This window comes from Rattus norvegicus, chromosome 3, assembly GCF_021556685.1.
Source record: "Rattus norvegicus strain SHRSP/BbbUtx chromosome 3, alternate assembly SHRSP_T2T, whole genome shotgun sequence".
NCBI lineage: Eukaryota > Metazoa > Chordata > Mammalia > Rodentia > Muridae > Rattus > Rattus norvegicus.
The window spans coordinates 42,682,544-42,697,364 of NC_141536.1; the positions used below are offsets into that span (position 1 = coordinate 42,682,544).

At 41.6% G+C, this 14,821-nt stretch overlaps 1 protein-coding gene across 12 annotated transcripts in view; it reads right to left on the reverse strand.

Moving 5' to 3' along the window:
* Window positions 1-14,821, reverse strand: part of Ccdc148 (coiled-coil domain containing 148) — a 279,259-nt gene that overhangs the window by 154,766 nt on the left and 109,672 nt on the right.

Genomic DNA, 14,821 nt, shown 5'->3' on the forward strand with positions numbered 1-14,821 from the left:
GTGTGTGTGTGCGCGCGCGCGCGCGTGTGCGTGCGTGCATGTACATGTGCACGCAGGAGGTTATAGGACATCTTACTGAAGTTGGTTCTCTCCTACTATTTAGATTTCAGGGGTTGAAATGAAAATTGTGAGGCTGGAGGAAGCACTTTTACATGAAGTCACTTGTAAACAAATCCTGCAAGCTGCCCTGGTCACGTGTCCACCCTGCGCCAACGCACCTAGTCCCATCCCACTTTCCCTAGGAGTAGTATGGTTCGTGTTCGGCATGAAGTATTAGCAAAGTCCTGTGCAAAGTGAAAAAGTTGCATTGTCAATTTGAACTCTCGACTGAATTAATGCCTCTTTATATTCTGATTTTATTTGCATGTTATTATTATTCCTGCTAAGTAAATTAGTATAATCAAATACAGGTGCAGTCAGAGGGAAGTGTTAATAGTAATGAATATTTCTTTGATCCAAGACCATCACCATTGTTTATTCCTGTGGTATCAATGATCTTACACATTAAAGTATGCAATTCAGTATTTTTCAGTACCTTTCGACCTCTGAAATATATTTGACATTTTTAACAAAATAAAATACCCTTTAAGTGAGTGGAACTAATGGGATTCCACCAACCTCGGATAAGGTTACCTAGTTCCTTCAGTACACTAATAGGGAGTATTGGAAAAATACCTTTCAAAAGAGAAAATTTTTCCATACCTGCCAAATAAAGGAAGAAAAGGGGGGTGGGATGTGGTCTATGAAGAGAAAACTATTCAGTATGTCATAATAATCCAATGCAGGGGAAATATTAAAATGAATTCATTCATGAATACACCGAGTGTTTTGGTTCCAACTGGATGGGTTCTGTATGCGCAGACAGCCAAAGGCTTCTGCAAATAAAACATTTCAAGTAGGAAAATTAACCTAGAAGAAAAGCTTGCCTGCGTGCACTTGGCATTTAAAATGCCCTCAGGTTGTCAAGGACAATGTCTCAGGTTCTCTCTCAAGGGCCATTTTCATTCACGGTAATGTGGATGCATTTTAACGGCAGTTAGCAGGAGAAATTCTTCAATATCATCCCACAAGCAATTGAAGAACAGAATGAAGGCCCATGTCCTTGTTAATGTTTTAAGCTATTTCAAAAATCAAAGGGCCTTGAACACAGTCGAATTTCCACCCTTATCTGATTCATATGTATGTGGGGTGTTCTGCAGAGGGGAAAAGGACAGAACCTAGGCCCAGTGAGTTGCTGTCCTTTTAAACCCTTATTTGTCCTTTAAGTAGTGGCTGTTTCTTAGGGGGATCCCTGCCACCAAGCTGTCAGGAGTCTTGGCTGGCAACTTGAAGAGACCCTTCTCTTCTATGGAAAAATTTCCTGGGCCATGGCAGAAGCATCTCACTCTGAGGTTCCCACACACTCTGTTTCCAAGGCCGATTACAAATACCAGCTGACTGGTAGACATGGCTAGCCCAATCAGATCCCTCCAAGGAGGTCAATCCTGGTACCAATCTGACTCAACTGACATCAACATCAGCCTCCACCCAATGCCCTTTTGTCTAGGCATTCTCCCCCTTCCCTCTATTCTGTGGCCTTCACACGCCTTCTTAGAGCATCCCCCGTAATAGTTCTTCAGCCCTCGCAAGCCTTAGAGCTAATAGTTCTGTTGTTGTACAAAACTATCTTTTGTTTCTATAGAACTCATCCTAACGTAATCCACAAGCAATCTTACCCATAATTTTCAAACAGCTTAAATGGTTTGATAAATGGAGAAGTTCTTTTAGACAAATTACTTTGATGGCTTTGCCTACCGAATAGTAGTGCAAGACTGTAGCTGTCCACAATGTGCAAATAGCAAACATTTTACTGAAATGCTTTTTAAATGCAAGCACGCACTAAGCTGTGCACACTGTTATAAATAAGTATAGCAGCAGAAGAATTTGTGGCATTTGATTCATTTTTATAAATTGCATGAATGTATTAATTAGTTGCTATTTTAATGGCATTAAAAGCCACTTAAATGTATGCGATGACCATAAAATATTTAAAGCAGACATTCAAACTAAGTAAGCCCTATACAGTGATGACATCCATTTTGACCTTGCCGTTGTTTCGAGAAGCTTCACATCTCAACTGTCCTTCTATATTTACCAAAATTAAACAAGTTGTAAACCACTTCTCTAGTATACAAAAAGAAAAATTAAAAAACGTGCTGAAAGGAGATGGAATGTTAAATATCATAATATTAACATTTCTAGAATATTTATAGCAGTTTCCAGAAAAGTGGGCTTAAGTCTTAAGGCAAATACCCACACAATAATCACAGCATAACCACTAGATTGCTATGTAAGAGGGAAGGGAGAAGATTCATTACTGCACACAGACCTACACATGCATGTGCACATACACACATGCACAACACACACACACACACACACACACACACACACACACACACACACACAGAACTGGCACAGTAAAGTCCAAAAGGAGTGTGTTCAAGCAGAGCAGTTTCCTCATGACACCAAAGCAGCCATTTCTTAGAAACACAGTCTTTCAGTTTCTAAAATATAAAATTACATTCAACATATGCATGTTTCTAAACTAAAACCTGGATATATACATCTTGATCAAACCTTCATTTTTTCTTATTACAGAAGCATGCATGTAAAATAACAGACTGAGTTAGCGCTTACCTGCCAAAGTCCTTGATCTAGTTAACCACTTCCCGGGTGATTGTGATATCAAAACATGCTTGGTTACATGGTCAATTGAAAAAAGAGTCCCTTATCTACCATCTTAAGTTGAAAGTAGTTTAATATTTAAATGTTCCTAAAGAAAACATTAAAAATCACCCTAACGTTTTATAATTAGAAATGTCTCACAGAGGTGCTCAAAGCACAGGGAAGGAGCCAGCTTTGATTCCCAGCATGCATATGTCTGCTCACGACCATTTGTAGCTCTAATTCCCTGAGATTTGAGGCCCTCCTCTGGCCTCTGTGGGCACTGGGCATGTAAATGCAGGCAAAATGCCCATACATGTAAGTATAAATTGATTAACTAAAAAAAAAAAAATACCTTAGGCAAAAATATTTGTTAGCGATTGGCCATTTCTTTTTTATTGGTCTACCCAAATTTTATAACTAAAAGTGTTTTGCAACTTTTGTCTTCATTAGAGCGAGCCCAGACTTCCCAGTTTAAGTGTTTAGCCATCATTCCTGACACGTCCAGACCTCAGTGTGCAGAGAGTAAGACGTGACATTCAGCCTCTGACATTCATTCTCCTCTGCCTCCAAACACTGAAGTCCACACACATCGTTTCAGTATGACTTTCTAAATGGTGAGGCAAGACAGGTCATTCATAAGACAGAGAGCACTATGCTGGGGAAGTTCAGTTTAGCCCTGGTTGAATTCTGTCAAATCGCATGTGTTTGAGTCATTCCACAGACTATGTTGACTCACTACTCACTAAGCTGCTGCTTCTCATCATGGTGAAGACCTCTGATACCGACACCTCCTTGACTCAGTATCAGCATGAAGCAACACACTTGGGCCCACTAACGAGGCGGCAAAAACTGAGGTGCCTGCAGATATTGCCAATGCTGAGAAGAACGGTAGAAGTTACACAGACACTATAGAAAGTAACCAACTAAAACCAACCCCAGTGCAGCCTGTCTGATCATCACCCCAGAAACATCATCGGGAAAAAGATTTACCACCAGAGTTACCCTGCACGCCTGGGAGAAGCAACTGGTCAAATGCACAAATGCTAACATAGGGACACAGAAATACAAAACAACAAGGTGGCACGCATGGTATCCCCAAGACCACGATGGCTCGCTGGCAAGAGACATGAGAGAACTGCCTGACAAAGAATTCAAAATGTAGACAATTCAACAAATGACAAAAGTAATTTATAATATGGATATGACACTCGGCAAAGAGTTAGCTTAAGAAAGAACCAGTCGAGAAGGAAAATGCCGCAATGAAGTCTACACTTCGTATGCTAATTACAGAAATAAATAAAAAAGAGTAATTGTATAAGGTAATATATTTGCTAATAAGCTATATTAAAGTACTCCACAATGTGTATGCATGTATATATATCAACGCCAAGGCCAGAAGTAACTGGTGAGGACAGGTTTATTTGGCTGCTGGATTCCATACCAGAATCCATCCACGAGGAAAGCAAGTCATTGCAGGAAACATGGAGGAAGCTGCTCATTGGCTCACTCCTGGCTTCTGCCCCCTAGCTTTCTCAGAGCTCAGAGCCACCTGCTGACAATGGGCTGGGCCCTCCTTTGTCAATTAGCAGTTAAGAAAATGACTCACAGGCTTGCAGAGACAATCTTTCAGGTGAGGTTCCCTCTTTGAGGAGACTCTGAGGAGGTCAAGCTGACAGCTAAGGCTCAGTACTACACCTACCAAAGCTGACAGACATTCTGTCCTTTGCCGAGCCGTAGATGAAACTGGAGAGTATTGAGTAAAATTGGTAAAACACGGGGAGACCAACACTTCTGGATGTCATTTATATTTGAAAAATAAGGGTTTGTCTCCTGGAAACAGAGAGAACAGAGCCAGGGAGGGTATAAGAAAGGGAAGCCTAGAAAGAAGATGATCAACGCTTGTAAGAATGAATTGGTAGAGAAAAAGATGTTTTAATTTTCTAGAGCACCATGGAGAAGTGATGATTGGCAAGAAATAACCAAATATTTCAAATTGCTAGGAGAGAGGATTTTATTGCTCCACACTCAGAAGAAGAATAAAGGTGGAGAGTGATAGAAATGCCAAGTGCCAGGGTGTGTGTGTGTGTGTGTGTGTGTGTGTGTGTGTGTGTGTGTGAATTAATGTTTCATACTGCATAAAGAGGTACAAATGTTACATGTCCAGTTAAAAATGAATGGGGTTTGGTTTGCTCATTGGTTTTGTTTCGTCTTTTAATCAGGTATAGGCAGTAAGGATGCTAACTATAAAACCTTGCATAAGGTCTAGAGATCTGACTCAGAGGCTAACTATTGCAGAGGACCCAAGTTAGGTTCTGTGTGCCCACATCAGGTTAATAACAGCCCCAAATCCAGGGGATTGCCCTCCCTCTTCTAGCCTCCTTAAACACCTACATTCATGTCCACCCGCACACATAGGCACAGATAAAAATATTAAGACCAAATCTTGTTTTAAGGACTGTTGAATTGAAGACATAACAGATGCTACTTTTACATTTTTATAAATACAAATATGCAAATAAATAACTTTCAGTGAAGTAAACTCAAATGTAGAGAGCGGCGCGGCGAAACAAAGATGGCGCCGACATCCAGCCTTGTCTGGATATAAACGACTTACTGCGCATGTGCAGGCTTGTCCCCTTGCTAGGGCTCCCTCTAGTGGTGAACAGCGGTACTGCACATGTGCGGTTTATGCACCAGGTGTTAGTTGACCGTTAATATGCTAATGAGGTGATTCATTCTCCGCCAATCCCTGGAGGACAAGTAGTGGGGTGATCCAAGCCCCACCAATCCCTGAGAGATAATTAGCATACTGTTGTCTATATAAGCCGAGCGATTTTGCTGCTCGGGGTCCCTGTTCAAGAGAGCTGTAACACTAAGAGAGCTGTAACACTAAGAAGAGCTGTAACACAGTAAAGGCTTGCTCGCAGAAGAATCCTGTTGCCACGCGTCGTTCTTGCTGGCGGGACATTGGGCGCGCGACAAGTGGTGCCGAGACCCGGGAACCAACATCGCCGGTGCGAGGGGACCCTTCAGTGTGCTGAAGAGGATTCAGAACTGCGAGAAGGTAAATTAAAAGGTAAGCTTCGAGAGGCATGCCCCTTTTTGGAAGAGAGCATGTCAGAAACGGAGCAGAGTGAGAAATTAGGCTTCGAGAGGCATGCCCCTTTTTGGATTTAAGAGAGCATGTCAGAAACGGAGCAGAGGCAGAAACGGAGCAGAGTGAGAAATTAGGAGCTCAAATTAGGAGCGCGCAAAAAGAAAAAGGTTACTAAAACAAAAGTGAAAGAGATACAAAAGGCAGAAGAAACGCTGATGGAGGAAAAAATAGGCGTACCCCAGAGGATGAAGTACAAGTCATCCGGAGAGGATACTTTGTATCCATTAAAAGAATTAGAAGCCTTAGAACTGGCTGGCAGTGACTCTGAGCAAGAGTTGTCAGAGTCGGAGGAGGAGAAATTAGAGGAAGAGGCAGCCATATATGAGGAAGAAAGATATGGGCCTAGGTGGAGAGCCACTGTGAAGAAACCTAAAGTTATGGATCCTTTGTGGGCAAGGCTGGTAATTTTGTTTCTTTTTTTCTTTGTGTGGGATAGAGAAGCCACTGACGGCAAGCTTAAGCCCGGACCAAAACCTCTTTGGCAAATGGTCCCTGCCTGCTTAGAGGATAAACGATGTGAGGAAGCCCTTAAAGCTGTTAGGACAGGTCAGAGGGTCCTTGCAGAGCAACAAGAAAGTATGTCAGAGGGAGAAAAGGTCTCGAAAGAAAAAAAGAAAAGAAAAGGAGATAAAAGGAACAGAGAGAAGGCAAAGATAAAAAATGGGGTCAGTGCAGCTTTTCTTGTGGCTCAAGTTGAGGCTATTGCTAGGTATGTGATTAGGCTCTGGAAACCTCACAGAGTCATACTGATCAGATTTGATAGAGGTAGACCGCCTGAAAATTTATTCAGGAGAATCAAACAAAAAGATAAACTTGAGTGTGCCTACTTGGATTCCTGGTCTCAAGGAGATTTAGCAAGTGACAAGGTGCTTCTCTTAAAAAAGCAGTTTCAATCGGCCCTTGGAGCCTTGCACCTGTAGCTAAGATATGTGTAGCCACTTCAATTTTGTTTTCTGATTGGTTTTAAATGTATAAATATTCTCTACATGCCTTGGTTATGGACTATTGGCTTTTAAGTTATTGGATATGGTTTAAAAAATGTAACATTGATAACAGAAAGTTGACATAAAACTGGTAAAATTTAAAATATGCTCATGTTTCTGTTGATACCTGTTCTGGTATTATACACGCTACTCTGATGACTGGTGAAAAAACTTGTAATGCCATTAGTCATTGCTTAGAGGCATGGGCAGCCTGGGGAAAGCCTGATAGTCTCAAGACAGACAACAGGCCTGTCTACACTGCAAAGTCTTTCCAGGCATTTTGCCAGACAATGCAGGTCAAACATACTACAAGATTACCATACAATCCCCAAGGTCAAGGAATTGTGGAAAGAGTACATCGTACCTTAAAAGAGCTTATACAAAAACAAAAAGGGGGAATTGCCAGCAGCCGAACACCAAAAGAACAACTTTCTTTAGCTCTTTTTACTCTAAATTTCTTAATTTTGGATGCGCATGGCCGCTCTGCTGTGGATCGCCATGCTGCTACTACACCTATAACTAATGTAGAAGTAAAGTGGAAGGATGTCTTAACTGATGAATGGCATGGCCCAGATCCCGTGATTTCGAGATCTAGGGAAGCGATTTGTGTTTTTCCGCAGAATCAAGAAAATCCAATTTGGGTACCCGAGCGTTTGACTCGAAGATTGTCTTCTGCTCTTCCTGAAGATGAGACTACAAACCCTACTATTACTACTGGGAATGGTAATACAGGTTAATTCGCTCACCCTGTGGGCTATTGCCAGATCCTGGCCAGTACCCATGCCAGTTCATAGCAATTCTACTGTTTTGAGAATAAGACTGACAAGCATAATCTCTGGTCTTGGTTTCAATGGGTGCTGTCCAATGAGCAAGGGGCATATACATCCCTGACCCCCTTTGCTAGGTTGATGGGAGAGAACTTCGTGCTGTATAATGTTTCAGCTACCAGAAAAAGGTGATACCAGGTTGATCAATATTCAATATAATAACCTCTTGGTAAATAATACTGCCACTAGTACTTCAGTATGTGCTAGATCACCTTTTTTCTGATAAGCACTAATGTAAGCAGTGGTGCTTTAAATTGTAATAGCTCTGATGTAGTCTGCTATTTAGCTGAATGCTGGGATGGCACTAATGACACCGCAGTGATAGTTAAGATTCCCTCCTTTGTGCCAATCCCAGTGGAGGCAATCCCAGATAGCTTTCCTATTCTTAATTTGCTGAGAGCCAAAAGAGATTTTGGAATTATGGCAGCCATAATTTCAGCCATTGTGCTGTCTGCTGCCGCAGCTACCACAGCTGAAATCGCTATGACCAATCAAATACAGACGGCTGAGACTGTCAATCAGATTGTAGAAAGAACTGCAGTGGTGCTAGAGATACAAGAAGAATTTAATACCCATTTGGCATCTGGCCTTCTATTAGCCAATCAAAGGATAGATTTAGTTCAAGAACAAATTGAAGCACTGTATCATATGACACAGCTGTCTTGTGTTTCCTCCCTTAGAGGTTTATGCATTATTCCTTTGTGAGCTAACTTTTCTCAGAATTTTCAACAGAGCAAAGAAATCTCGAATTATCTGAAAGGAAACTGGTCCATGAAAGCAGAGCAACTATCAAGACAATTGCTGATGCAGATTGCTGTCCTCAACAGCACTAGGCTGGACCCCATCACAGTTGAAGACTTTACCTCATGGATTACCAATGCTTTCTCCCTTTTCAAGGAGTGGGCGGGCATGTTTGTCCCGGGGAGCTATTGTCCTCCTGGGATGCGGAGTAGGTCTCTGGCTTATTGGCTGTTTAAAAAGAGAACATGCCAGACACAAAATGGTTGTTTACCAGGCTATGACCACCATTAAAAAGGGTGCTTCTCCCAACATATGGCTGGCCTCTTTGAAAGATCAAGAGTTCGCCCTAGATCATTTTTGTCACAGTCATGTGGAGTCATTGTATCCAGGGACGGGCAACTTTCCTCGAACTCGGACCAACCTAAGACACGGGGCCCGGTGGCGATAGGGTAACTCTATGACGGGTAAGGCCGAGTTTGGATGAGAACGACCTAAGACAGGAGCAATTACAAGATTGACGTGACACCCAGATCTAGACCAGTCATTTTATTAAACAAAAAAGGGGGAGATGTAGAGAGCGGCGCGGCGAAACAAAGATGGCGCCGACATCCAGCCTTGTCTGGATATAAACGACTTACTGCGCATGTGCAGGCTTGTCCCCTTGCTAGGGCTCCCTCTAGTGGTGAACAGCGGTACTGCACATGTGCGGTTTATGCACCAGGTGTTAGTTGACCGTTAATATGCTAATGAGGTGATTCATTCTCCGCCAATCCCTGGAGGACAAGTAGTGGGGTGATCCAAGCCCCACCAATCCCTGAGAGATAATTAGCATACTGTTGTCTATATAAGCCGAGCGATTTTGCTGCTCGGGGTCCCTGTTCAAGAGAGCTGTAACACTAAGAGAGCTGTAACACTAAGAAGAGCTGTAACACAGTAAAGGCTTGCTCGCAGAAGAATCCTGTTGCCACGCGTCGTTCTTGCTGGCGGGACATTGGGCGCGAGACACTCAAAGACAACTTTTTGTGGCATGGTGCATAAAACTTAGACCCTGGGGCTGGAGAGATGGCTCAGTGGTTAAGAGCACGTGATGCTCTTGCAAAGGACATGAGTTCAGGTTCAAGCACCTGTATCAAGCAGTTCACAACTGCCTATAACTCCAGTTCCAGGGCATCTGAAGCCCTATTCTGTCCTCCACAGGCATGAAATAACACACACACACACACACACACACACACACACACACAGGTATGCATGCACACAGTCTCATGTGTGTCCATATAAGTAAAACATGTTTAAATCTTTTTAAAAAGGACATTCGTGATCTTTTGATACGATGATGCATCCTGCTATAGGCAAAATAATTAAAACAAATATTGTATTCTTGCAACACGCCCAAAGCTAGTTTAATAATTGCTAACTGTGTTTTCTGGTATAAGCAAACATTAAGTTATAAACTAGCAATTTTCATGAAAATTTTTTTAAAAAGCTACTAAATCTATATGACAAACAAAAAATTGTGTACAACTATCCTCCAACAAATGCAAATGTCAGCAGTGAGTGGCAATTTCCCCATGGACTGCACCAAGGGAAGTGGGGGTGGAAGTGGCCAAGGTTGGCTCCCTGGATTGGCTAATGAATGGGACTAAGCAAACCCTTGAAGAACAAAGAACTGTGCTGCTTTCTCAGAACTTCTCCCTCTATTGGTCACTTTTGGCACACAACCAACAGAGGTCCACAGGCGGAGCTTGACCTGGTCATGCTCAGGCACTGAACCTTCCCAACGGTTCTGGGAGAACACTTTCTGGACAAAATGCCCAGTGGGGGTTCAACTGTAATGTCTTAATTTGTGGCTTCATTTGTCAGTGAACCTATGTCATCTCCGTTTTGCTATTTCCCTGTTTTCGCATCACTGTGTTCATCGGGTGGAGACACATGCACGGGCATCTGTTTGTTTAAACTTTTATGACACCACGTTGTCGTCTGGCACTGATTTGTCCCAGTCCATCCTTAATAGCAATGGAGTATACAGTTTGCTTTGGCACAAGGGAAAATGTGTGTGTTTCTCTTTTTACTTAAGGATGCTGATAGAGGTGCACTGTGTTGGTGAACTTGGGAACAAAAGGGATACTCATGAACAGGACCCTGGCTATGTGACCTCAGGACAGAAATATGTAAGGCCTTATCACTAAATCTAGTGATGAATCAAATAGTGAAATATGTTGTAATTTGTGCTGGGCTTGGTGGTACCAGACTAAGACTCCAGCACCTGGGATGTAGGGATCAGGAGTTCACGTGAGTTCATGAGATGGAGGTCACCCTAGTACAAAGAGTCTGTCTTAAAACAAACAAAAAGAAAGGGAGTGGAAGAAGAAGAGAGAAGGGGAGTGAAGGGGAGGGGAGAGGAAAGGAAACCTAAAAGGAGAAGGAAAAAGTATATAACTTGGGTTGATTTTTTAGAAGGAAATATAACAATATTCTTAACACTTAACAATATTCTTTGACTCAGAATCTCCATTTCTAAAATCCAACTGAAGAGAATGATCAGTTATTCAAAACACAGTAACAAGGCAGCCATTTCAAAGTTTCTAAAAGAACATCAAAATGTAGAATACCTACTACTCAAAAGTGAGAAATTGGTTGAATTTATATGATATAATCACACATTATCCTACTACTTATTCATCTAATAAAATGCATGTGCAAGGATATTTACTGGGTGACTCAAAACAGAGGAAAAACTCTGTAAATAAACACCACTAGACAGAAAAATAGCAACAGGTGGGATTCAAAAAGTGAATGTGCACATAGAGTTCTCCTTTCCATAAACGAAAGTTTTACTCTAAGATCTCTTTTGGATTCAGATTAACTTCATTTCTTCTCTTTACCTATCTCTATGTTTAAATTCTTCTGTAATATAACTATTCCTGAATTCAGAGACAAATAAACAAACTGAAATATTCACAGAATGCCAAAATGATATCTTGAATGGCGCTATCAAAATACAATGAACTGAAATAATTAAGTTGAAAAACATGATCCTAGAGCACTGGCTATTCATGAGAGCTCCCTGTTAAACAGCAGGCAGGCAGATTCAGATCTCAGAATATTAATTATGAGGCAACAGTACAAAATTTAATATACCTATCAACAATAAATTATAAATTACCTGTTATCTTGCTGTAGTCATCTACATATTGACTTAAGATCTGACACAACTAAATGGACCATGACACAATTATGTCTCGTCTATATGATTAATTCATCTAAATGTAAGGAAATTAAAGCTGCAATCTCTTTGGAGTCTAAAAGATGCAATTAAATTCGCCTTCGTGTTCTTAATGACACACAGGCCTAATCCACCACAGCAGAATCCAACGTGTTTTGCCAGCATGATGAATGAAGGGTGAGGCTCCATCGTAGTCAGATTGTTTTTATAGTGTGTTTTAGTAAATTAGACCATCCTTTAAAGCTGTGCTATCCAAAATGCTAGCCACCAGGCTCATGTGTGTGACTTGACCTGTCCGTGTTAACACGATCTGCATTATGAGTATGCCTCACAAACAATATGAAAAAGGAGTATATATAACGACTTCTCAGTAATTCTCAAATATTTGTTGCATGTTGCAATTACAATATTTTAGAAATATTAACTACAATATATTTGAAATTTATCAACTTTTTTCTTTTAACTTTTTAATACAACTGGTTAAAATTTTTAATTACATATGTGGCTCATGTATTTTCATTAAACATCTCCGATCTAGGATTCGAAATGGTTGACCAGCTTCCTGGCATGTGTAAATAGCTTTCTTATTTAGATGGACAGAAAGGACCTCATCTATTGAATTACTAAGGGCTCAAAACTAGGGAAATTGCCTTCCTTTCTCTGAACAGCAGTCATTGAATTTATAAAACAACTTTCTTTGTCCCTTTGTTTCTCCTATCCCTTGAGACACAGTCTGGCTATATGGTCCAGGCAGGTCTCAAGTTCATGGTGCTTCCATTTCAGTGCTCCCAACAGACAAACTTACAAATGGGTGTCTTCTCTGACAAAACACAGCTATTAAAATGAGATAAACCAAGGATTAAGGTCATATCACAGAATAGGTACTCATTACCTATCAATGATCTATTGAACTTCTAACTTAAAATTCTAAACCTGTGATTCGCCTTATAAAATAAGAACCAAATATGTGGACGTGTTTATAATTTCACTCCCTGGGGTGACTGTGGTTATTGTTTATTTGATTGACTGGGTTTCCAGTCTTTTTGCTATGTTTGTACAGATGTATATGTCACAGTCTAAGAAACACCAAAAGAATTTACATTATATAACCTACTTTGTGACCTGCTTTGTACTTACATAATGCATATCACAGCTATTTGTGTCATTAAAAATCCCTATGGATTAGAATTAGTGTAGCAATGTGCTGAATGGACAGCATACCAGATGTCGCTGCTGCCTGATGCTTGGCTGTTTAGGTAATGTCTTAGCTTGCTTTCTACTGCTGTGGTAAGCATCATGGCCAAAAGCCACTTGGTGAAGAAAAAGTTTATTTCCTCTTACAATTTATAGACTATCCTAAAGGGAAGCCAAAGGACCTGGAGGCAAGAACAGATAGAGACTCCATGGAGGAGTTCTGCTTACTCAGTAGGTGTGCTCTCCATAGTGTGGTCAACCTGCTTTCTTATAGAACCCAGGAATACCCCACTAAGGGGTGGCACTACCCACAATGAGGTGGGCAATCCCGCATCCATCATTGATAACAATAAAAAATGTCCTGTAGACATGCCCACAAGCCAATGTGATGGTGGTAATTCCTCAATTACGGTTGCTTTCCAATGATGATGTTTGCTTGTGCCAAGTCCACAAAACACTGACCAACACAGGCAGTCTTGAAGATTTTGCTACCAGTGGGAAAAGAAAAACTAGTATTGAATATGCTTGAAATCAAATATTTATTTTACTTTAAAGGATTTTTTCTTTTGTTATTATTTCTTGTGAGACAACTATTATCCTCCCAATATAAAGATTGTGTGTGTGCATGCTTGCCCATATGTGTATGCGGAGACTAGCGGTTGACATTGGAAGCTAACCACTCTTCATCTTATATTTTGAGACAAGGTTCCTTGTGGGGAGGCGGGCAGTAAAAGGTACCCTGATTCCTGGTCGAGACAGTTTGAATTCTGGGGAGACCCTAAAAGGGGTGTCAGATTCATTCTCAGTCTTCCAGATCAGGGCCTCACTAGCTGCAGCCCCCCACAAACCCCTGTAGAGAGGTTTGAGACAGACCAGTCACGTAGAGCAATGCCCCAAGCCTCTCCTCCACAAGTGAGGATGGATGACAGGTTGCATAGGCCCAAGACAGATCAGTCACAGAGGACAACACCCCAAACTCTTCCTCCACAGCTGATGACGTGACCACAGGTCACATAGGTTCAAGAGAGATCAGTCATAAAAACAAGGCCATGCCCCCAAATATGTAGATGAGATCTGACCCATCCAAAAGAAACTATTTAACTATTGTTTAAAATTAAAGGTGTGCAGAAATTATTCCATTGTCTGAGAGCTTCTGTTATAAGAGCTGTTGCTGCTTGAGGAAGAGATCACTCTTGCTCTCCTGAAATCACTGCCTGAAGCTCCCCTGCACCTCACCTTCCCCCACCCCCACTTTGCTGGCTAGTCAGTCCCCTGCTGGCTCAGCCCTACTGGAACAACCCAAGAGGTGTAAAGGGGAAGGACCGGCAGCTGGGGGCAGGGAAAGCTGTTCCCCTCCCTACCCAGGCTCTCTTCCCTTTAACCGAATCCACACACCTACCTGGGTAAGAAATCTCCAAGGAAGAACACCCCAGGCACCAGAGCCCTACAGTTCCTTACTGTTCTTGGAGCTTACCAGGTGTTTAAGCTGGCACTAGGCTCTAGGAATCATCCAGTCTCTATCTGCCCAGTGTGAAGATTTCAGATGTTTGACCACACTTGCCTTTTTATGTGGTTGCTCGGGATCTGAGCTTAGACGCCCACGATTGTCTTTTATAGTCACTTTACTGACTGAACCATGTTCCTGGCCCATAGGTAGCTGGTATCATCATGAGCTTTGACAAATATTACATGGCTTTGAGAAATGTCACATGACAATAATATGTAAATACCCACTTCTCTCATACTTGTTTTAGCCCTGGGTAACATTATTGTCTGTTTGGCCATTCTTACAAGCTAAGTATTTGAGTTTTGTTTTATTTTCCCTTTCTTTGATAAGTAGAGAGGGTCACACATTTCTGACTCATTTGTGTTAAGAATTACAACTGAGAAGTTCCAGGCCACTGTGACATCTCATCCTCCAGCATCTGAATCACATGCTTTGAATCACCTGCCCCCACCGAGTTCTGACAGTACTTGAATCGCC